We start from the raw sequence: 23704 nt of genomic DNA, 5'->3' as shown, positions 1-23704 counted from the left end.
CCGAGTGGTAACGCACTTGCGCTCCGAAGCGAGAGGTTGCGAGTTCGACCCTGGGTCAGGGCGTTAGCAATTTTCTCCCCCCTTTCCTAACCTAGGTGGTGGGTTCAAGTGCTAGTCTTTCGGATGAGACGAAAAACCGAGGTCCCTTCGTGTACACTACATTGGGGTGTGCACGTTAAAGATCCCACGATTGACAAAAGGGTCTTTCCTGGCAAAATTGTATAGGCATAGATAAAAAATGTCCACCAAAATACCCGTGTGACTTGGAATAATAGGCTGTGAAAAGTAGGATATGCGCCGAAATGGCTGCGATCTGCTGGTCGATGTGAATGCGTGATGTATTGTGTAAAATATTCCATCTCACACGGCATAAATAGATCCCTGCGCCTTGAGTCCGAGTCTGGAGATACGCGCGCGATATAAGTCTTCATATACAGGGCCGGACCAAATGAGTTGTAAGGGGGGGGGGGGTTCCTCCTTTTTTTTTGGGGGGGGGGGGGCAAATCAGCGAAGTGGCGAAGGCCACAAGGGGGGTCCGGGGGCACGCTCCCCCGGAAAATTGTTGAAAAACGGTTAAAATCTGTGCAATCTGGTGCATTCTGGGCCTTGTTTTGAGGGTTAAGAGCAGCATTGTTTTGGTGCTAAAACTAGTAAAAGTCAAAGCAAGGTACATGCTTTTTCCAGGGGTGGGGTTCCGGAACCCCTGGAACCCCCCCCCCCCCCCCCCTGGGTCCGGCCCTGATATAATATATTCTGCCCATTATGAGCGTGACGTTGTGATCTCCGCAGGTCAGCCAAATAAAGCTAGTCAAAGTTGTGTAGCAATCTTTGCTCTGTACGTCAGGGTCAGCATGTGTGAACGCCCGGTGCAATCTTTTTTTTGTTTTAGTACAACTGCTCTCATATCTGCTCTACTCAGTGTATTCAATAAAATGTACACACACACACACACACACATATGGCAATCCGAATGGTGCAAAAGTCCCTTTTAGCTCTTGATGTCTAAATAACACATTATTTAGCTAAATAACGCGTTATTTAGCTAAACAATGCTTTATTTAGCTATATCATGCATTATTTAGCTAAATAATGCATTGTTTAAATTAAACAATGCATTATTTACAGATACAGAAAAAAGAGAGCCCAGAGCACTAAATAATGCATTGTTTAGCATAAATAAGAGATTGTGTTTGTAAATAACTCATTATTTATAAATAATTACGCGTTTTCTCTAAACAATATATTATATGTAAATAAAGTGTTATTTAAATAAATAAAATATTATTTAGATAAATAAAATATTATTTATCTAAATAAAATATTATTTAGATAAATAAAATATTATATGTAAATAAAATATTATTTATCTAAATAAAATATTATTTATCTAAATAAAATATTATTTAGATAAATAATTTATTATTTAGATAAATAATTTATTATTTAGATAAATAATTTATTATTTAGATAAATAATTTATTATTTACTGTTTTTGCCTTGAAATAGTATTATTACACTAAATAATGCTTTATATAGCTATATAATAGGTTTCCGCTATATAATTCATGATTTGGTAAATAATACATTATATACCGTAAATAAAATATTATATACCATTGTTTAGCGCATCGCGAAGCCGTTTTTTCTCTTGTTGTTTTTTTCCACGTGTTTCCGTGGATCCACGAGAGCTCTGTTGATTCTCAAACTGACCAATCAGACAACTAGCATCTGTACACTAATTAAAGTCCCATTGTTGAGTGTGACGAAAACTCGTGGTGACGATTTTAAAACATGTTGGGTCACGCATGGTCCAATCTTACATGGTCCAATCTTACATGGTCCAACCTTACATGGTCCAACCTTACATGGTCCAATCTTACATGGTCCCATCTTACATGGTCCAACCTTACATGGTTCAACCTTACATGGTCCAATCTTACATGGTCCAATCTTGCATGGTCCAATCTTACATGGTCCAACCTTGCATGGTCCAACCTTGCATGGTCCTATCTTACATGGTCCAATCTTACATGGTCCAACCTTACATGGTCCAACCTTACATGGTCCAACCTTACATGGTCCAACCTTACATGGTCCAATCTTACATGGTCCAATCTTGCATGGTCCAATCTTACATGGTCCAACCTTGCATGGTCCAACCTTGCATGGTCCAATCTTACATGGTCCAATCTTACATGGTCCAACCTTACATGGTCCAACCTTACATGGTCCAACCTTACATGGTCCAATCTTACATGGTCCAACCTTACATGGTCCAATCTTACATGGTCCAATCTTACATGGTCCAACCTTACATGGTCCAACCTTACATGGTCCAACCTTACATGGTCCAATCTTACATGGTCCAACCTTACATGGTCCAACCTTACATGGTCCAATCTTGCATGGTCCAATCTTGCATGGTCCAACTTTACATGGTCCAATCTTACATGGTCCAACCTTACATGGTCCAACCTTACATGGTCCAATCTTACATGGTCCAATCTTGCATGGTCCAATCTTACATGGTCCAACCTTGCATGGTCCAACCTTGCATGGTCCAATCTTACATGGTCCAACCTTACATGGTCCAACCTTACATGGTCCAACCTTACATGGTCCAATCTTACATGGTCCAACCTTACATGGTCCAACCTTACATGGTCCAATCTTACATGGTCCAATCTTGCATGGTCCAATCTTGCATGGTCCAACCTTGCATGGTCCAATCTTACATGGTCCAACCTTACATGGTCCAACCTTACATGGTCCAATCTTACATGGTCCAATCTTGCATGGTCCAATCTTACATGGTCCAACCTTGCATGGTCCAACCTTGCATGGTCCAATCTTACATGGTCCAATCTTACATGGTCCAACCTTACATGGTCCAACCTTACATGGTCCAACCTTACATGGTCCAACCTTACATGGTCCAACCTTGCATGGTCCAATCTTACATGGTCCAATCTTACATGGTCCAACCTTACATGGTCCAACCTTACATGGTCCAACCTTACATGGTCCAATCTTACATGGTCCAACCTTACATGGTCCAACCTTACATGGTCCAATCTTACATGGTCCAATCTTGCATGGTCCAATCTTGCATGGTCCAATCTTACATGGTCCAACCTTGCATGGTCCAACCTTACATGGTCCAACCTTACATGGTCCAATCTTACATGGTCCAACCTTGCATGGTCCAACCTTACATGGTCCAACCTTACATGGTCCAACCTTACATGGTCCAATCTTACATGGTCCAACCTTACATGGTCCAACCTTACATGGTCCAATCTTACATGGTCCAATCTTACATGGTCCAACCTTACATGGTTCAACCTTACATGGTCCAATCTTACATGGTCCAATCTTGCATGGTCCAATCTTACATGGTCCAACCTTGCATGGTCCAACCTTGCATGGTCCAATCTTACATGGTCCAACCTTACATGGTCCAACCTTGCATGGTCCAATCTTACATGGTCCAACCTTACATGGTCCAATCTTGCATGGTCCAACCTTACATGGTCCAATCTTACATGGTCCAACCTTACATGGTCCAATCTTACATGGTCCAACCTTACATGGTCCAATCTTACATGGTCCAACCTTACATGGTCCAACCTTACATGGTCCAATCTTGCATGGTCCAATCTTGCATGGTCCAACCTTACATGGTCCAATCTTACATGGTCCAATCTTGCATGGTCCAATCTTACATGGTCCAACCTTGCATGGTCCAACCTTGCATGGTCCAATCTTACATGGTCCAATCTTACATGGTCCAACCTTACATGGTCCAACCTTACATGGTCCAACCTTACATGGTCCAACCTTACATGGTCCAACCTTGCATGGTCCAATCTTACATGGTCCAACCTTACATGGTCCAACCTTGCATGGTCCAATCTTACATGGTCCAATCTTACATGGTCCAACCTTACATGGTCCAACCTTACATGGTCCAACCTTACATGGTCCAACCTTACATGGTCCAACCTTGCATGGTCCAATCTTACATGGTCCAACCTTGCATGGTCCAATCTTACATGGTCCAATCTTACATGGTCCAACCTTACATGGTCCAACCTCACATGGTCCAACCTTACATGTTCCAACCTTACATGGTCCAACCTTGCATGGTCCAATCTTACATGGTCCAATCTTACATGGTCCAACCTTACATGGTCCAACCTTACATGGTCCAACCTTACATGGTCCAATCTTACATGGTCCAACCTTACATGGTCCAACCTTACATGGTCCAATCTTACATGGTCCAATCTTGCATGGTCCAATCTTGCATGGTCCAATCTTACATGGTCCAACCTTGCATGGTCCAACCTTACATGGTCCAACCTTACATGGTCCAATCTTACATGGTCCAACCTTGCATGGTCCAACCTTACATGGTCCAACCTTACATGGTCCAACCTTACATGGTCCAATCTTACATGGTCCAACCTTACATGGTCCAACCTTACATGGTCCAATCTTACATGGTCCAATCTTACATGGTCCAACCTTACATGGTTCAACCTTACATGGTCCAATCTTACATGGTCCAATCTTGCATGGTCCAATCTTACATGGTCCAACCTTGCATGGTCCAACCTTGCATGGTCCAATCTTACATGGTCCAACCTTACATGGTCCAACCTTGCATGGTCCAATCTTACATGGTCCAACCTTACATGGTCCAATCTTGCATGGTCCAACCTTACATGGTCCAATCTTACATGGTCCAACCTTACATGGTCCAATCTTACATGGTCCATATATATTATTGGACCATGTAAGATTGGACCATGCAAGGTTGGACCATGTAAGGTTGGACCATGTAAGATTGGACCATGTAAGGTTGGACCATGTAAGGTTGGACCATGTAAGGTTGGACCATGTAAGATTGGACCATGCAAGGTTGGACCATGCAAGATTGGACCATGCAAGATTGGATCATGTAAGATTGGACCATGTAAGGTTGGACCATGTAAGGTTGGACCATGTAAGATTGGACCATGTAAGGTTGGACCATGTAAGGTTGGACCATGTAAGGTTGGACCATGTAAGATTGGACCATGCAAGGTTGGACCATGCAAGGTTGGACCATGCAAGGTTGGACCATGTAAGATTGGACCATGCAAGATTGGACCATGTAAGATTGGACCATGTAAGGTTGAACCATGTAAGGTTGGACCATGTAAGATTGGACCATGTAAGATTGGACCATGTAAGGTTGGACCATGTAAGGTTGGACCATGCAAGGTTGGACCATGCAAGGTTGGACCATGTAAGATTGGACCATGCAAGATTGGACCATGTAAGATTGGACCATGCAAGGTTGGACCATGCAAGGTTGGACCATGTAAGGTTGGACCATGTAAGATTGGACCATGTAAGATTGGACCATGCAAGGTTGGACCATGCAAGGTTGGACCATGTAAGATTGGACCATGCAAGATTGGACCATGTAAGGTTGGACCATGTAAGGTTGGACCATGTAAGGTTGGACCATGTAAGATTGGACCATGCAAGGTTGGACCATGCAAGATTGGTCCATGCAAGATTGGACCATGTAAGATTGGACCATGTAAGGTTGGACCATGTAAGGTTGGACCATGTAAGATTGGACCATGTAAGGTTGGACCATGTAAGGTTGGACCATGTAAGATTGGACCATGCAAGGTTGGACCATGCAAGGTTGGACCATGTAAGATTGGACCATGCAAGATTGGACCATGTAAGATTGGACCATGTAAGGTTGAACCATGTAAGGTTGGACCATGTAAGATTGGACCATGTAAGATTGGACCATGTAAGGTTGGACAATGTAAGGTTGGACCATGTAAGATTGGACCATGTAAGGTTGGACCATGCAAGATTGGACCATGCAAGATTGGACCATGTAAGATTGGACCATGTAAGGTTGGACCATGTAAGGTTGGACCATGTAAGATTGGACCATGTAAGGTTGGACCATGTAAGGTTGGACCATGTAAGGTTGGACCATGTAAGATTGGACCATGTAAGATTGGACCATGCAAGATTGGACCATGTAAGATTGGACCATGTAAGGTTGAACCATGTAAGGTTGGACCATGTAAGATTGGACCATGTAAGATTGGACCATGTAAGGTTGGACCATGTAAGGTTGGACCATGTAAGATTGGACCATGTAAGGTTGGACCATGTAAGGTTGGACCATGTAAGGTTGGACCATGAAAGATTGGACCATGTAAGATTGGACCATGCGTGACCCAACATGTTTTAAAATCGTCACCACGAGTTTTCGTCACACTCAACAATGGGACTTTAATTAGTGTACAGATGCTAGTTGTCTGATTGGTCAGTTTAAGAATCAACAGAGCTCTCGTGGATCCACGGAAACACGTGGAAAAAAACAACAAGAGAAAAAACGGCTTCGCGATGCGCTAAACAATGAATTGTTTACGGTATATAATATTTTATTTACGGTATATAATGTATTATTTACCAAATCATGAATTATATAGCGGAAACCTATTATATAGCTATATAAAGCATTATTTAGTGTAATAATACTATTTCAAGGCAAAAACAGTAAATAATAAATTATTTATCTAAATAATAAATTATTTATCTAAATAATAAATTATTTATCTAAATAATAAATTATTTATCTAAATAATATTTTATTTAGATAAATAATATTTTATTTAGATAAATAATATTTTATTTACATATAATATTTTATTTATCTAAATAATATTTTATTTAGATAAATAATATTTTATTTATCTAAATAATATTTTATTTATTTAAATAACACTTTATTTACATATAATATATTGTTTAGAGAAAACGCGTAATTATTTATAAATAATGAGTTATTTACAAACACAATCTCTTATTTATGCTAAACAATGCATTATTTAGTGCTCTGGGCTCTCTTTTTTCTGTATCTGTAAATAATGCATTGTTTAATTTAAACAATGCATTATTTAGCTAAATAATGCATGATATAGCTAAATAAAGCATTGTTTAGCTAAATAACGCGTTATTTAGCTAAATAATGTGTTATTTAGACATCAAGAGCTAAAAGGGACTTTTGCACCATTCGGATTGCCATACACACACACACACAAACACACACACACACATACACACACACACACCCATACACACACATTCACTCACACACACACAAATACACACACACACGAGGTATTGCACCTCGCTCATAGCGGATTGAAAGTATGTCAAATACACGGCTGAGTAGCCGTGGGTAAGTATACTTCGATACTTCGAAAGTGTACCTTGGCCGGGCTGTCTGCGGAGCATCCGCCTACCGGCTTGCACATCTCGTCTCTACAATACACTTTGAAAGTGGACTCTGGTCCAGCTGACAGCCTCCGACACTCGCAGCCAATCAAAAACTGCAGAGCGTCTGCAGAGCAACTGACACGCCCCCTTGACGACAATTCCCCCCCCCCCCCCACCCCCTCTCCCCTTTCCACCGTCCGTCCTACAAAATAAAAGTAAAACAAAGTTACTCTTTGTCAGATATATTAGACAGGATCGCCAACTCCGCGCATGCGCTAGGGCGGCAAGTTGCCGAAATAATTGTGCCGCCCAGTTCGTTTTGTTTACAGGCAAATCAAGAAAAACAAAAACAAGAGTGAGACATGTTTAGCATGAACATATACGTATACTTTTTAAAAGGGATATACCGTTACATTTCTTCTGCTGGGGCAAAACATTTTAATATGCAATGTTTTGTAATGGTTTCCCAGTGAAAAGACGACGCAAGGGAGTTAACTACCGTCTGCACTCGGTTTTTGTTTGTTTGGTTTTTTTACAAAATAAAAAGTTATAGGGTCGGCCCCTAAAAAGAGGGTAGGTCGGGTTACCGTAACCACACCTATTTTTTTTTAGGCCTAATAGTTCAAATCATGCCTCTGAAGTCTCAATCAATAAATGGTGCTTCATGTGACATGCCCCACAGGTACTTTGCCTATTAGGGGCTAGAAAATATTGTTCGATACCGTGCGTGTTTAAAAAACAACAAGTCGCGTAAGGCGAAAATACGACACACACACACACACACACACACACACGCACATACACCACGACCCTCGTTTCGATTCCCCCTCGATGTTAAAATATTTAGTCAAAACTTGACTAAATATAACAACAAAAAACACACACATATACAACACAGTTCGTTTCGCGAGATATGGTGCATGTATGACATATACCTTAAAAAGCTCAATTAAATATGAAGAGTAAGACATTCATCTATGACTGGTGTTTTTGTGTGCGTTGGCACGCAACCACACATAATTTAATTAAAAGGAAAAAATGTTTGTGCATTCAATCGCGGTTACGCTTTCGGAGGAAGCATGCTGGGTATTTTCGTGTTTCTATAACCCACCGAACTCTGACATGGATTACAGGATCTTTTTTGTTGCTGTGTGTCTGTGTGTGTGTGTGTGTGTGTGTAGAGCGATTCAGACTAAACTACTGGACCGATCTTTATGAAATTTGACATGAGATTTATCTGAACTTACTTGGTTTAAACAAAACTTTATTCAATTTTAATCATGACAAGAACAATGCATGGATGATTACATACTCAAGCATATAATGCTTATTTTAAGCAATCATAGTAATTACAAAACAAAGGAACTTACTTATTGCATGTCTCAGCATCGATGTTCTCGTCCCACGCGCTTCATTCGTAATCTCACCTCATTTTTTTTTCTTTTCTTTTTCTATTTGATTTTGTTTCTCTGTAAATCCTCCTGTTTTGATTAAGTTACCCATACCCCCCTCCTACATTTTGTTCTTCTGGTTAATAATTGTGTTGTCCACCATCATGAAAACTTCAGTAACTTAGCATTGTTATGGTCACGTCAAATAAGCATCTGCTTGAGTTCGTGTCCTAGCTGCATTTTTGTCAATTGTTTCATGTCATGTATTTTGAATAAAATTGTGTTTAAACCAAACGTATTGTAGAGATCGGTAGTCAAAGCTGTTTTGCCTGTCGGTGATGAGAAAGTCATATATATAGCCCTTGGTTGGGCTGTTGCTCTCCTAATGTGAGGCAGATTAAGTTGAAGTACCTCTCAATGATTGAGGATTTTGTTGTATGTGTACCTCACAAATTCTGAGGGTTATGATCACAGTAGCTTTGATAGTAGGGGCTGAGCGTTCCCAATGAAGGTGAACGTATTGTAGAGATCGGTAGTCAAGGCTGTTTTGCCTGTCGGTGATGAGAAGATCGTCTATATTGCCCTTGGTTGGGCTGTTGCTCTCTTAATGTGAGGCAGATTGAGTTGAAGCACCTCTCAGTAATTGAGGGTTTTGTTGTATGTGTACCTCACAAATTCGGAGGGTTTTGATCACAGTAGCTGTGATGGTGGGGACTGAGCGTTCCCACTGGCAAGTAATTGACTCTGCGTGTTTAAGTAGATAGTTTCGTCAGAGTTGATCTGAGGTCTTATTGGCGGGTAACAGTTCCCGCTCATGGGTTGGCTGCTTCGTGTAATTAGGGGATAAGTGTGTGTCACTCAACGTCCCTGTGGTTGGGGGTGGCGTCAGCGATTGGTGTAGTGGGCGGAGTTATTGTGGGGGTGATTGTTGGGCGCGAAAGGCTGCGTCCCTCCCTGTCCGTTGCGGTTGGGTAACCGTGTTACGTGTCAGTTCTTCCGTGTACTTAGCACTGGTAATCAGTGTAAGATTAAAGTAAACTGCTCCCCGCACCCCACAAGCCAGAGAACAAGTTAGTTGATTCCAAATTGTTCATCGGGCTTTCATTGTCATGATGCCGTCTTCGCTTTGAGTCAAGTTCAACCTGAACAGTTTTAGGACGTCCTCGTTTTCCAGTGAGAACCTTAATTTTGACAGACGGAATTGCTTCGAATTTCTTCGCGCGCGGCATTATCACGTCAAGCTTTTTTCATCACCGGAAATCGTGTCCGGTAATGGCGACGTAAATTCTTGATTGGAAATTAATAGTAAACGATCGATGAAACAAAAAACGGGATCCGAAAGACACAAAAACTCAAAAGATCAAAATGTAAACTGTATGTTTTGCTAGTTTGGCTTTATTTTCGATTTGGCTCCATTCACTGAGTTATCCGAACGGCGGCAGTGCGGAACCGCAGCATCAATTGCTAATATATAGCTTCAGCGCGGCTACAGGGGCCTATCATCGCAAAGCAACCCGAAGACTGAGCTGCACAGCCTGCTCAGAGTACGTTCTCCGAATACAAAGTACCCTTCTCACACGGCTGTCCAGCCTGTATTCAAACATACTTTGTAATCGCTATGAGCGAAGTGCAATGGGTGCACACACACACACACACATACACACACACACACGCACACACACACACACACACACACACACACACACACACACACACACACACACTAGCAGTCACGTTTTGGCATTTTTGCAGTTCTAGGTGTTACACAACACTTTCAAATCAGTGCTTTAGTAAGATGTGCAATATCTTTTTCTGGAGAGTGTTAATTATACTGAGGGTAAACACTGTAGATTATGATTTTATCAAACAACGCTGTTTTGTTTTTACTCCAAGCAGTTCAAAGGCACGGAGCAGACATTTTTACAAAAATAATCATCATACCTGTAAACAAGAACTGAAAATTAGACAAATCAGGTCAAAGGGACGGCGTCCTTTCTTGCGCAATCTGCGACTGAAACGAGTTCTGAAACAAAATAGCCGGTGTCTTTAGTCAAAGGGCAATCACCCAACCTCACAATCCTATGTTGAATAGAAAATATTTACAGTTCTTCTTTTGGCTTGATATAATGAGTTCGCACTACCATCATGAGAAGAATTTGTGTACAAGACCCATTACTATTTATTTATTTATTTATTTATTTATTTAATTTAAAAAAATCTTTGCTGGTTCAAGCCGTAGAAAAGGACAGGTTATTTCCTTCTAGCACATCTATACGTTTTTGGAAAGATTGATGAAAGTACTTGTGTATCGATTGAGCACCGGGTGTTCCTACTTTGGCCATGTGACGTCAGAGGCCGACAAAACTTCATATTAAAATTTAGGCGGCCAGCCATCATCAATCATGAAAACTAAAAGGAATTCTAACCAGAATCGATCGTTACATAAATGTTATTTGATTTTTTGATTAAGATATGACTTTTTACGCAGATCTCGACAGTCATTGTTCACATCAACAGCTAGCGCGGTCTCGGAGGAACGTTGACTGTCTCGATCTGTGTGAAATGTCATCGTTTGGTCAACAATACAAATAAGGTATACTATTTAAATACCTTTTCCTTTGTTAATCAAAGATTGAATTTTGTTAAGCAATGGCGAAGTTATGGTATTAGCCATAACCACTCACAGTCTGAACAGCATGCCGCGCATAGTTTACAAGAAATGTCATTAAAATATTGTAAATAAAATAGCCTTTGCGTATTGGTGGATGGCCAGGCGCCCCACCCAGAAGAACCCACATGCGCAACGCGTGTGTGAAAGGTCGCAAAGAAGAAATGACACATCATATCCTAGCTGTATATGTAGAATATATTTGCTACCGTGATGAGTAGAAACTATGTAGAGCACTTCTTATACCCGCGACAATTGCTACCAATACTAATGAGTTTTTGCCACATCAATGGAGACAGCCGTCTCACGTCCACATTTTGTCGTCCTTTTTACATTTAGTATTTTTTTTTTTTTAACCAGGACGCGATGCTGTGGAAATTAATTACACGGTCATTTTAAATCGAAATAATAGTGGTTTTTTTTATGAAACTACAAAACTGCTACAAAATGAATTCCCGCATAAAGATTAAGAGATAAATTCTAATGTCTGATTTGCTCGAGTGTACGAATGATATGCCTGTTGTTAGTTGTTTAATTTGTTGCCTCACAGTCTGTGTTACATCTTCGTTCTGTTTTAGATCTGTATGCTTTTATGTAAGTTCTGTTTTATTGTTAGACTTTTTATGTGTAACTATGTGTCTATTACTTATCTAGATGTATTTTCATCTTTTTAAAAACAATTTTTCTAGATTATCTTATTTAACTATAAGTGGTCGTTGTCTATGAATTTTTTAATTTGTTTGTAATGCTTGTATGTTATTTCCTACGAGGAAACTTTTTATATGTAAAATGTTGAATTTTAATGTCTAATGTAAAGCGCCATGAGACTGCCATTTGGCGGTGAACAGCGCTATAACAGAATGTTTTATTATTATTTAAGTTATTGAGACATCCCAGTGCACTAAGGGATTTATAGAGCAAATCGAGAAAATTCATTATTGAACGAAGCGCATAGCGCTGAGTTCAATAATTATTTTCGAGATTTGCTCTATAAATCCCTTAGTGCACTGGGATTGTTTCAATAACGATATTGTCAGTACCCACAGAGAAAAAAAGAAGATTCAAAACGCACACTTTGCTACGCGCATTTGGATAGGCGTAACTGTGTGGTCAGGTCGTGTACAGTAGGATCTACTTTTGTGTGGGCTGTCTCAAGTCAAGTGTGTCGTGCGTTCGTCACACGCAAACTCTTGTTTTAATTTCTGTTGGTAAATTCCAGTGTAGCGTTAAGCTAAAAAATGATGATCTTTCATAGAGACCTCATTTTAACTCGGAGAAAGGACTATGCTCTTACTTATTTGCAATTCGAAACCTTCATCGAGCTTCGACAGACTTGACTGTGCAGAGTTTTGCCCCTTGCCAAGGTCGACGGAAAGCACATTTTCAAAATAAATGTGGCATGATTCTCGTGTGGTATCTTCCCTCATCGGGGAGTCTGGTACTAAATATGAACGGTAAGAATGCTCTGAACCCTACACGTATATACCCATCGTTTGATCGTTCACATTCGCCCAACATGTTAATTTGCTGAGCGGGATTTATGTCGTCTGCTAGTGCTAGGCACTGCACTGACACACATTTCAAAAACAAAAATTGCTCGTCTCGTTGCACTGAGTCTGCAAGCACGAGGCAGGCTGGTAATAAGTCTTATATATGGTAAGAACGTTCTAAACCCTACACGTTTTCGATTCCGATTGTTCTTGCCTTGAAATAATAGCCATTTGGCGGTGAACAGCGCTATAACAGAATGTTTTATTATTATTTAAGTTATTGAGACATCCCAGTGCACTAAGGGATTTATAGAGCAAATCGAGAAAATTCATTATTGAACGAAGCGCATAGCGCTGAGTTCAATAATTATTTTCGAGATTTGCTCTATAAATCCCTTGGTGCACTGGGATTGTTTCAATAACGATATTGTCAGTACCGCCATAGAAAAAAGAAGATTCCAAACGCACATTTTGCTACGCGCATTTGAATAGGCATAACTGTGTGGTTAGGTCGTCAGTGTACAGTAGGATCTACTTTTGTGTGGGGTGTCTCAAGTGTGTCGTGCTTCCGTCACACGCATTTTAATTTCTGTTGGTAAATTCCAGTGTAGCGTTAAGCTGAACAGTGATGATCTTTCAGAGAGACCTCATTTGAACTCGGAGAAAGGACTGTACTTTTCGTTATTTGCGATTCGAAACCTCCAGTCGAGGTTCGACGGATTGACTGTGCAGAGTGACTCCCCTTGAATTGACTCGAAGTCGAAGGACTCGACGGTTGCACATTTTCAAAATAAATGTGGCATATTTCTCGTGTTGTATCTTCACTCATCGGGGAGTCTGATACTAAATATGAACGGTAAGAATGCTCTGAACCCTACATGTTTTATATCCCCATCGTTTTTTAGTTCACATTTGCCCAACATGTTAATTTGCTGAGCGGGGTTTATCACATGTATGTATAGCTGAAAGCTTATGGGTGTCGGCAGGCGTTTGCGCATGCGCTTATGTCGTCATCAGTTTGTGTACACAGAAAGTTGTGACATCCGTCACCCTATGGGAGGGGTGAAGGCAACATTGTTATTCATCTGTAGAAAGTTGTAAAATCCGTCACCCTATGGGAGGGGTGAAGGCAAAATTGGTCATCACTGAGTTTGTGTAACACAGGAAGTTGTGAATTACAAAATTGTTCAACAAAAACATCAGAGATCGAATTGTGCAGGGTCAACCGCAACAAACTCAAACCGAGCCATGCATACTTACGACGAAAATACAGTTTAACGACCATACTTACCTGTATTTGAGTGACTTATATACCAACATTTTTATTTCTTATTTTCAGCACAGGTGTAGGAAAAATCATGAACCAAAATGTTATTTATTTTCTAATTTAACATTTTTTTTACAAATGTGACCATGTTCTTTTAAACAAACAGTGACATTAAACATTGTTATGTTAAAAAAAAGAAAAAAAGAAAAAAAGCTTTTGCGCACAAATCAGAAAATACATTGTACATTTTACTAAACCGTGAGTTTCTGTGGCAAAGCCCGACCGAGGAAATTGCACTGGTTTTATTTTTAGATCAGTGGGAAATTTTCAAGAACAGACGCTTGCATTACGCGGACTACTACTTTTGGAGTGCCGCGGTGGTGAAGCCACAGAAATCGGTCATTGGCCGTGGCACCGAGCAGTGCGCGCGGGGACCGGGACGATATTGTGCGGATCTTTTCTTTTGTTGGGAATTCCCGAACCGTCTCGGTGCAGCGCACTGATCTAAACTGAATAGTGGATTATTTTTAGATCAGTGCATGCTACAGGAGTACGGGAGACAACTCCAACTGACTAAATTTGTCGTCTGCTTTTGTTTTCGATACGAGACGAAGCACTGACTTATGCCGCTGAAAAAAACTGAAATCAGCATTAGATCAAACCGATTAACTTTTATCCAAATCATGCAGTTTGTAATCAAAGTAAGAGCTCTGAAGTTGTTCATGTTGATTTCTTTTTTGTGGTTTCTTTGAAAGTGAAACTAAACAAATACAACATTATACGCACACTGTGTTGAAGTATTTACTATATTATGTGTGTGTTCTACAGCGCCCGCGCGTGGGTGTGTGTGTGTGTGTGTGTTCGTGTGGGCGCATGACTTTGTGGTTCACATGGTTTGTTTGTTTGTTTGTTTCAGACCCACACCCATATACACACATTTCACATTTAAACCATTTGTCGGCCCCCTGTCGATATTTATCGACTAAGTTCCTTTGTGTTGCATTGTTGTGCAAGATGACTGAGTGTGTGCAAGAAACCACTTTGACCATTCACCTAAAAATTACATGAAGGAACGTCTGGGAACCTGCTGATTTGAATCAGCAAATTTTCTTTATCATTATGTCTACTTACATCGGAGTACAACATTCGGATTCAGCAAAGCAAAGCCCACGACCAGCTGAGTGTCTCGCGACTGGGGTGGGCTGTGATTGACCGTTGACCTCACCCCGGCATTGAAACAACAGAAGTGGAGGGGGTTATGACAAAGCAACTCTCCCGCTGAGAGGGACAGTTAGACACCGACACTTGGTACCTTTTTGTATCAGTGAACGAGCGCGGGCAGCCTCCACTGGAAGCGCTCTGGAGATAATGATAGGGTTTACTCTGTCGAGTCTTCATATCGAACCATTATTCTTGCGTGCTCCGCCGCTGGTGTTATGCAATATGTCTAGGTTTCACAAGAATTCCTTGTTTTGGTCACCGACACACTGAACATTTCTGTACGCGAAGAACTGTCACCATTGCATTTATTTTGCTCTTTTTCTCATTTTGTTCATGTTGTTTGAACACCGTGTTAACTATTTACAGGAACTTCGTAACTTGTTACTAAAACTAAAAGTTCCGCAGCAGAATCGTCACTGCATATGACATTTTGTTATTTCTTGCAATGTTTTTAATTGTTACTCGTTCTTCTCACTCTCTTCGTGTTGTTTTTACACTTTGCAAATAGTTGTGTTTGTGTGTGCTGTAAGTTCCTCACGAAACACATTTTCCGCCACTCTGCATTTGACATAATTTTAAAAATGTCGAGTCTTCTTTGTTTGAATTCTTCGCACTCTGTTCATATACATGTTACTCTGTATGTCTTCTTTGCAATAAAATGGGTATCTTTTACTCAAAGTTTCTCAACAGGGAGATCTTGCAGTGCATGTAACATTTCGTACTTTCGTACAGTATATTCTTTGTTAGCTCATTTGTGGTCTTTTGCTCAAAGTTCTTCAACAGGGAGATCCAGCCCCATTGCATTTGACAATTTTCAATCTTTATTCGTCTGTTTATTTTTTGTTCGACTAATAACTTCATTGTTCTTCATTGCAAAACGTTGGGTGATCTTTTACTGCCTGCAGTGATGACCATATCACCAAGAAAATTACATGGTAATTTGCATCAAGATTGCAGTATATTTCAGCCGGCCAATGATTGACAGTGCACTGCATCAGATCTGCTCTCATTGCTTTACTTATCATTGCAAGGCTCAGAACAATTCATGGGAGCAGTGAGCTGTTTTATGCTATGACATAACTGAACCCAAGTGACCTGGATACCATTTTATTTTAAGGAACATCGCTTTGATGGTTTTATGTTATGTGCAGATTGCTCATTGTCATAATACATTAGTTGGGTGGCTGCTTCATCCGAGTCACCTTGTGTTACATGTTACTGTGATTATGTGTGGATTGGTGCTTCCTCCTTTTTAGTCACTTTTCTTCCACTGATGATACCGTGATTGAAGTTGCATTGCTGCTCCCACCTTTGATTCCCGTTTCAGTCGTTCATTTTTCTGTATATGAGTGGATTGGGGTAATTCAAATGACATAGTATACATTAATCAACATTAGACAATCAATGCCTTCAATACAGCAATTGCAGGCAGGATCAGGACATTTCCCATGGATGAATGCGTTCATATCATTGATTAAATTTGCGCATATTGCGCAAGTGAAACTTTACAACGAAGGGGTTATTTTTTCAGTCATTTGAATTTAACAAATATTTTGATAGCTGTTGTGCATGAACTTTAGTTCGTCCACGACCATTCTACAAAGTTTCGAGTCTATAGGTAAAATGGTCGGACATTTACCTTTTCTCCAAAACTGAGGTGTTATCAAATTACACCTCCGAAATTGTCAATGGCGCGGAAGCTTTCCTGAATAGGCATGGCCTTGAACCCAGCTCGAACTGCTTTCTTCAGGTCACCAATGATCTGGGGGATGAGGCGTGTGTTTGTGCATACTCTAAAAATACGACTATGGCTGCACCATTGGAACCCCTTTCATGACCGTGCCTAAACATGGCAAAATACGGTATAAAGGAGTTAGTTTGATTTTACGTTGGAACGTTCTTTTATGCGGAGTTCCATTCTACGTTTTCAAAGTCGCACACACAACTAATCCCCCCCCCCCCCCCCCCCCCATGTTCTACAACATGTTTTGGCCCTGTTGATCTCTGATCAACCCTTTTTTCTTGTGTCGTCTGCTACTGTGCTAGGCAAGAGCAATCGAACCACTGCAGTCTGCACTGAGTCTGCACGCCTGAGGTAATAAAAAAACGCTCGCGCTTATGGCATTCCGTTTGTCAAATAATTATTTGGATACTTTTTCATGTTTTTTCACCAGTTTTAGCTAAATAATCATTATTTAGAAGCTCATGTGCTAAATAAGTAATTGTTTATAAACAATGTAAAACAATTCTAAATAATTTTTTTTTTTACGTAAACAATTCATTATTTACCTAAACAATTCATTGTTTACGTAAATAATTCATTGTTTACGTAAATAATGATTTATTTACGTAAACAATATATTATTTAGACTTATATTACATTGTTTATAAAGAATCAGCAATGTTGCTAAATAAATCATTATTTACGTAAACAATGAATTATTTACGTAAACAATGAATTGTTTAGCCAACACATTTTCCATTATTTAGGGGTTTCTAGGATTCGCTTCTGAACTAAGTTTTATGTCTTTCAGTGATTACTATAATTGAATACAAGGTCTCTCCACACACTCTTATCTTAAAATAGCTGTTGTTTGGATATTATTTTGTTTATTTTACAAGCCGAGTACGAAAATAACTGATCTCAAACACAGTCAAAGGTCAAGGTCAATTAAGGTGTTTCCCTGCGGGGAGTGTTTATAGTGTTTGCATTTTCTTGCTTGAAGTTGTTGAAACACAGTTTTTTTCCCCTTATGTTCTCTGTTCTGTTTATGTCCCAACAACATGCCTGTCTTTCCATTTCTCTTCCTTTCATCGTTTCATTTCAAAGAGAAAAGTAAAAACAGCTGTGAACCGTTGAAAAACGGGAAACAATGCCTCCGACGCGTTCCGAGAAGAATCTGGAGTGACTTCCCTTGCCTCATGCAAAACATTGCGATCGGGCGAGAAGCGAAAATATTCTGAGCGATTGTTACCAGAGGAGAGGCGGCGATACCACCAGAAGATTTTGGAGATTGACGGGAATGATCCGTATGACATTCTCAACCAGGTGTTGGTCAGCAAATCCGGACGATCTGCCAGAGCTGAGTTACATCAACATCGTAAATTATTTTGTGCTTGGCAAGAGTGCATACAGATACACATGTGAGCAGCTGAAAAGCTTACAACAGTTTGGATTCCTACCGACTTTTTGTCTCTGGCTGGGTGGGGATGTCAAGTGCTACAGCCCTGATGGCTGTCAGAACTCTGTCATTTCTGCAAAGGTAAGAATGTGCTTTCAGTTTATAATGAATGAACGTGAGTGTTCTCTGTCTTGTGTTGCAGTTCAGGATATTGTGTTGAGGCTTTGTCTTTGATATATTCTTCGCTTCAGTTTGTATTCTGGACTACGACAAAAGCTGTAGATAGTCTTGAATATATTTATATTTTGAAATAGCTTGCAAAATATTATATTTATAATGAGCTTCCTGTTCATATTCAGTTAAAAATCTGTTGTTTACTTTTCATTGTTAAGGTTATTGTAAAGCACATTATGTGCGTATTCATTCGATTGACCTAGCTGAATGCTGATTTGTGCGACCTTCAATTTATGTTTCAGATTCTTCATTCACAACGCCTTAATGAACCAGCACTTTCTCCTTGGATCATCGCCACTTCTGATGGCAACATACTGGCAGCACACTGTACCTGCATGGCCGGAGTTGGAGAAACCTGCACACACGTCCCTTCACCTTCAAGGAGTCAGCTGTTGAGTGTGCTGTGGCAGACCGCCATTTCTGTTTGGAATCTAACAGTGAGGGGATGCTTTGTCTGCACAAAGACCACCCATACTTTAGTCAACTACAGTGCCAGATTGTTATGACCAGTTCCTCCTACTACTGCGATTTCATGGTGTGGACTACTGTGGATAAAGTTATTGTCCGAGAATTGCCTGTGATTTTTGGGCAATGTGTGTGGAGAAAGCTTTGAAAGTGTTTAGACTCGCAGTTCTTCCAGAGCTAGTTGGAAACTGGCTGGACAGAGAAGCTGAGCCTCTACAAGCAGTGGATGTGAACCAGGAGCAGCTGCAAACACCAGCCGTGAAACGCAGCAAGAAACAGTGACAATTGCCAGACTCGTTTGCTCATGTGTGTGGGAAAACAAACATCATGTATGACTGTACACACAGAAAGTCGCAGTAGTAAAGTTGTAGAGAGGGAGAGAATACATCGAACGCAGAAGAAGAAGAAGAGAGGGAGAGAAAAGAGAGCATGTAATGTTTTAAATCACAGTTCACACTCACAGAGAAGTCATTAATTGTTCCATTCTTGTTTCATTTTATTCTTAAAGTAAAATCATGCACAGATGAAGACATACATTTTGTTTAGGATCACCGACCACAATACAAAATCAAGTGCTACAAGTATAAATTATGATGCATACAGGACCTTATTTTGTGATTGTTTTACATCCACTGCTGTGAATAACAAAGAATCATGAGCAGTTTGATTATCAACTTATTCAGCCAGGTATATTGTTCATTCTCCTTGTTCAATGTTTCCAGTGACACGGATTGGCTGCTTGATTTAGGGAACAAATAAGAGTGTGTGGTCCAGCATAGTTCTGCATCAGTACAGTCAAGTAATACAGTGTTTAAATTGGCAGTGGAACTGAAAGTTAGTTTCTATTATCAACTAGTTCTGTTTTGATGACAACAAAATTGAACACACCTATTTCTGCAAAAAAGCGCACAGGTCTATTGATCATAATGAATAGTTAATGACTCGCATACCCACAGTATGTTATTTCAATTTTGAACATTTAGTGAAAGTGTTCTCTTCACTTTGGCTTCATACCTGCAATACTGGTAGTGGTATGTTCAGTGTTCTTTCTTTCTTTATTTGGTGTTTAACGTCGTTTTCAACCACGAAGGTTATATCGCGACGAGGGAAAGGGGGGAGATGGGATAGGGGAAAGGGGGGAGATGGGATAGAGCCACTTGTTAAGTGTTTCTTGTTCACAAAAGCACTAATCAAAAAATTGCTCCAGGGGCTTGCAACGTAGTACAATATATGACCTTACTGGGAGAATGCAAGTTTCCAGTACAAAGGACTAAACATTTCTTACATACTGCTTTGTTACGGCTGGAATTTCCGTGTGTATGTCTGTGTGTATGTATATTCCTATCAGAAATTGTGCGTGCTTCTCTCTGTTTACTATCTAGCCTTCACACACACACACACAACACTCCAACCAGGCACAAAGACAAGAACACAGTTATAGCCCTTTGCCCCTGTACCTCTATTGAAATAATCAACACAACATAAACATATTATTTCCCATTCATTCTACAAATCACTCTCACTCAACATGGAAGTTCTATTTCTGTTAACATACAGAAAACTAGCTGCACAGAAATACACACATGTTACTTTCTCATGCAGTCTATAATTCACGCGCACACACGTAGAACACTTCAAGCTTTGTTCCGTGAGAGCCTGTCTGTCTCACTACACACGAAGTCATTGTCTCAAACAATACTTCTGTCAATATTCATTTCTGTTACACACAGATCACTAAACTCACGGACGCTCTACGTCTCGTGTTTGTTTTCTTGGGGAACGTATCTCCGCACAGCTATCTCGCTGGTTGCTTTTTCCCAGTCGTACTCACACATTCAGTGGCACGTACTGCTCCACCCCACCCACACAAACTGTCTTCGCGTGGTGGAATGGGGACGGGGTCCCCGTTCTACAGCGCTTCACGCTGTCTCCCTCCTGCGCTCCCGCAGCTCACGGCTCGGGACGTAAGGGCGGAACCTCCCGTCTCGTTCCCCAGTTCCGCGACCCCCTCGGCCCGGGATGCTAAAATACACAAGTTTAAACTACCATAAGTCTCCATACTTGAATAAACTTTTCTGACATTCTTTATCACTACCGTCAACTAACTTATGCGGTTACAGTATATACACCCGCTTACTCATAAGCGACTTCATTTCCGAAAAACATGTAAACATTCCCTTTTCAACAATGGCTGACATCAGCGCACGCTTTTCAGCCAATTCACACATGACTCTCCCGGTCATTTCTCAAGTCAATATTTCCGAGCAAAATAATATCTCCGAGCAAAATATCAATTCAATAAATACCTGTAAACACAGCAGTTGAATCCAACGATTCAATACCGCGGCACGAGTCTAACCGACCTCCCAGCGCCCGGTGAGAAACTTTACCCAACAGGAGACACTTCTTCTCCCTTCAGTGGTCTGTAAAGCTCTGTCCGTGTAATGTCTATACAACGCCACCTCAGTCAATACTCTTCTCTGATTGGTCACATCTCACACGTGACATCACTGCACTGTACGGACAATATTTCACCGTACAGTGCCTACTCAAAGTTCGTGGCCCATGAAATTTTGTACACCTGCGTCACATAACTCCACTATACAATTATGTCCCATCTCCCCCCTTTCCCCTATCACAACAATACAATTAAATACCTAATATCAATTACACCTCAAGGCCATATTTCTTTTATTTCTAAAGGGTGGGGTGGGCTTTCAAGTGACAAGCACATCACTGCAAATAGTGGGTATCTAGACAATATTGTACAAAATGATGTGATTTTGGCCGACAGGGTATTTGACATTAATGAACTAGTGGCTATGACTGTATGAGAGGTGCACAAGTGAAAATCCCTGCCTTTACAAGAGGGAAGAGTCAGCTTACAGCTAATGAGATAGTCAACACGCAAACTAGCTAATCTGAGAATTTATGTTGAGCGAGTTATCGGTATTCTTTGTGGAAAGTACAAAATTCTGAACTCTGATATTCTGACTGATCTTTTGTTTGCAAGGGAAGAGGAAGAAGTGGTAACACTGGACAAAATGGTCACTGTATCTTCTGGGCTTGTCAATGTTTGCACTGGTATCATGTGATTCTTGCTGTGACGCTGCATAAACACAGCCTAGTGAACTGAAGGCATTGTTTAGACTAGAGAATATGTTAATTAAACTGTGGTGTATTGTATCTGATTCTGATGTCTCGCATAAGCAGTAGCAACAGTCTTTCTGTTATGTTTTCACTATTTGCAGTGATGTGCTTGTCACTTGAAAGCCCACCCCACCCTTTAGAAATAAAAGAAATATGGCCTTGAGGTGTAATTGATATTAGGTATTTAATTGTATTGTTGTGCTTGTAGTTTGACCAGGTGAGTGCACTAGCATCAACACTGGAGGGTCTCTCAATGAATATATTTCAAAACAGTCAATAATGGACACTACTCTGCATCTTGAACACACACGGCCAGTACATGTACTGTGCAACTGACCTTGGCACGGAACGATCCAAGGAGGGCAATCTCAGTCATCTCAAAGAGGGAAATCCAAACGCAATCCGCTTTGTTCGATTTTACGGGCTTGGACGATAGAGAAAAATAAGAAAAGCAAAAGCTGGAGTCCAGTCTGGACGAAACTGCTATCAAGAACGCAGAATTAATTTCTTCTGAGTTTTTTTTTTTAGCCGTAAGCGCCATGTTTAACTGCTGTTCACAATGCGGCCGCAGTGAAACCAACAAAGGGGCCTCACTATGGAAGAGTTTCCTGCTCCGATAAACATGGCGCTTACGGCTTAAAAAAAAACTCAGAAAAAATCAATTCTGCGTTCTTGATAGCAGTTTCGTCCAGACTGGACTCCAGCTTTTGCTTTTTTTATTTTTCTCTATCGTCCAAGCCCATAAAATCGAACAAAGCGGATTGCGTTTGGATTTCCCTCTTTGAGATGACTGAGATTGCCCCCCTTGGATCGTTCCGTGCCAAGGCCAGTTACACGGTACTGGCCGTGTGTGTTCAAGATGACTACTCTGTTCCATGGATAGGGAAGGAACTGTGGCGGTAGACTTGTCTATATACTTCGCCTGTCTGTCCAGAAAACAAGTGGCTGCAGTCTGTGGTACATGATATGCACAGTCTCGTGAAAAACTTTGCTGGCAGTTGTTCTTGACACAGAAAAGATGTATGCCAGGTGTTGCAGAGGTGTGTTAAGGCGTATATGCATGAATGAGAGCTTGAAACTGTGTCAGTGCTCTGCGCGAGTGTGTTGGCAAATGCCATGCAAGAAAATCAAATAATGTAACAAGTGTGAAGAAATTAGAAATCCCAGTAAAATATCGTACAGTATCGTCATTGTCCCTCAAAGAATCAAGTGTCATTTTTTTTCTTGGCAAGTTCGTCTTTAAGTTCCCGAGTTTCTAGCACCAGCCTGTTTAGTTCATCCCGTTGCTGCTTTTCTTCATCTTTAGAAATCCAGGCAAAATTGTCATAGGTTTCAGTACCGCCACAGTCACCTCTCTCGAGAAGAGGAGCAGCCAGTTCTGCTGTATC

This window comes from Littorina saxatilis, unplaced genomic scaffold (assembly GCF_037325665.1).
Source record: "Littorina saxatilis isolate snail1 unplaced genomic scaffold, US_GU_Lsax_2.0 scaffold_142, whole genome shotgun sequence".
Classification (NCBI taxonomy): domain Eukaryota; kingdom Metazoa; phylum Mollusca; class Gastropoda; order Littorinimorpha; family Littorinidae; genus Littorina; species Littorina saxatilis.
This window is presented reverse-complemented; position numbering follows the sequence as displayed.